The 2873-nt window shown below is 39.0% G+C and overlaps 1 pseudogene; it reads left to right on the forward strand.

Annotated features, from left to right (window-relative positions):
• Positions 1-655: 655 nt before the first annotated feature.
• LOC104871463 lies at positions 656-2002 on the forward strand (annotated as a pseudogene).
• The last annotated feature ends 871 nt before the right edge of the window (positions 2003-2873 follow it).

Genomic DNA, 2873 nt, shown 5'->3' on the forward strand with positions numbered 1-2873 from the left:
TGAATGCCTAGAACCCTTCAACAGCCAGAAGGGAAACAGTGTTCCATGCCCCATGGCATACCATAGACTATGCAAATGGTAAGAGGGACCAGAGACCATGAGCATCAGTCTCAGGTTAGAGAAACGCATGGGCCACGTCCAGTCTTTCACCACAGTAAAAACCCAAGGCTTCCCAGGTCAGGTGAGTCTGAAAGAAAGCTTTTGGTATAGGCAACATTGGCAGTTATCTGTAGCTAGACACTCCTTACAGGCTGAATAGCAAACAGGGGAGAGATAGGCAGCAGCACAGACTCAGACCTCAGTTTTATCCAACTTTACACATAAATCTAGCTTCTTTAGTCAGCTCCAGCCAGCCTTGCCACAACCTCAACAAGGATCACCTGTCTCAGAGACAGGGGCTAAGGTACAAAGGGTTTTTGTCAGTACTCTTTCAAGACTGATCATCTGCTAGGTGCAAAAGTATACACACACCTGTAATCCTAGCTACTAAGGAGGCTGAGGCTTCGAAGGATCACAAATTCAAGGCCGGCTTGGACAACTTAGTGAGACCTTGTCTCAAAAAAATAAAAAGGGTCCTCCAGGCTAAGTCCATCTTCCATCCTGGGCCCCACTGCCGTGGAAGCCTCAACCCCAATTTTGTGAGTCGATTGTGACAATGGCTGCTGAGTCTGATGGTCTGCACTTCCAGTTTGAACAGCAAGGAGATGCGGTCTGGAAGAAAATGAATCTCCTGAGACAGGAGAATTTATTTTGTGATGTGTTGATTTGCATTAATGACACTGAGTTCCAGGAGCACAAGATGATGCTGGCTGCTTGCTCTACTTTCGTGAGAGATCAGTTTTTACTGACACAGTCAAAACAGGTCAGAATCACCATCCTGCAGAGCGTAGAAGTTGGCAGAAAATTGTTACTCTCTTGCTATACTGGAGCACTAGAAGTTAAAAGGAAAGAGCTTGTGAAATATTTGACTGCTGCCAGGTACCTTCAGATGGCTCACATTGTGAAAAAGTACACAGCAGCTTTATCAAAATATCTGGAATCGATCTTTCCATGAAAAATAACAGCCAACATACTGACCCGTGTCAATCTTCTGATCCAGATCATAAAAACAAAGAAGAAAATTCAGAGAAAGATTGTGAGACAGTAGAAATTTCAGAACATAGTCCAGTAAACATAGATTTCCATGTTAAAGAAGAAAATAATGTATTGCTGCCTACAGTAGAGATCCTGACATTAGAAAGAAAGGAAACGAAGTTGCCAGTGCTATCTACAGTTGATATAGGTTTTAAAGACAATGAAATTTGTATTCTCCATGAAGATTCTATCAGTAGAGCTGGTGTAGAAAATGGACAGTTTTCACAGCCTTGTACTTCATCAAAAGCAAGTGTATATCTCTCTGAAACACCACATTCACTGATCAGTTCTACAGCTGACAGCAGAGTAGCAGAAGTTCCTGGAAATCAAGGCCAGGGCATATTTTGTGAGAATACTGATGGAAGTTGTGGTACAGTGAGTGAGATACAGAATGTGGAAGAGAATTAATCCCTGAGGCACCAGTGCCCCAGGTGTCCTCGAGGGTTTCTTATGTTGAAAACTATCTGCGCCACCTTAAGATGCATCAGTTGTTCTTGTGCTAACAGTGCAGAAAAACATTCACACAGAAGAAAAATCTCAACTGGCACATTCAAGGGCACATGGGCACACGGCCTTTTCAATGTACTGTGTGCTTAAAGACCTTCACTGCCAAAAGCACACTTCAGGACCACGTGAACATACATAGTGGGATCGGCCATACAGATGCCACTGTTGTGATATGGATTTCAAGCCCAAATTTGCCCTCGAAAAGCACTTAACTTCTGTTCATGGCGGAAGTAGTGGTGAAAAACTACCTAGGCCTGACTTGAAAAGGCAAAATCTTTTATATATTGGAATCATGGATTTGCTATGTAAATCTTATACCATTCTGTTAGGCAAGTCTTGGTGTAGAAAGCAGCATTTGTAATCCTATATTCCCACCCCTAATCTAATTTTATTTTGGCTCTGACTACACATTATCTTTTTCTGAACTAATGTTGTGAGAGACCTGATAAAGCTGATGGGATGAATTATACACCATATAAATCCTAAAAGAATATATTCCTGGAGAAATAGTGTTCTTTTAAATATTCTCAATTCCAGTTTACTGAGGACCTAGCAGTATTTGCAGATCCTAATGTGTATTGTTTTGGTAATTGATTTAAAAGTTAAATCCAATCATATAATAACTTTAATGAGTTAGGGCAAAAAAAATATTATTTTTGGTTTTTTTGAGATGGGTTCTCATTATGTAGCCCGGGCTAGCCTCAAACATGAAATGATCCTCCTGCCTCAGCCTCCCAAGTGCTGGGATTACAGGAATGTGCCACCATGCCCAGTGACAAAAATTAAATTTTAAAACACTATTATCCATTTCTGGTCACTTTAAGAACAGATAGGATTAACACATTGTTTTTCTTTTAACTTTTAGCTAGTATTCTTAAGTTTAAAACTAAGGTGCTTACAGTTTTAGAACTAAGGAAAGTACTTTTAATTTTAAACTGTAAAGGAACATAATTCAGATTCTCTTGGTGATAGCAGAATTTCCTTATAATGTGTTAATATTTTAAAAAATATTTTCATTACTATTTGCTATCATTAAATAAACTTTAGAATAATTAAGTCCATGTTTCTTGATTACATTTAACACAGTTGGATTAATAATTTTGTGGCCAATAAAATAATATTATTGGCATGAAGCTGTGAGAAATTACCTTTCTAGAAATTCCACCTTTATCAAAAATATTTGTTCTACTGTGTCCTTCCTATATTTCCTCTTCATTTTTTTATTACTGTGT

Source organism: Fukomys damarensis, unplaced genomic scaffold (genome assembly GCF_012274545.1).
Source record: "Fukomys damarensis isolate Sample0158 unplaced genomic scaffold, DMR_v1.0_HiC HiC_scaffold_1, whole genome shotgun sequence".
NCBI classification, from domain to species: Eukaryota; Metazoa; Chordata; class Mammalia; order Rodentia; family Bathyergidae; genus Fukomys; species Fukomys damarensis.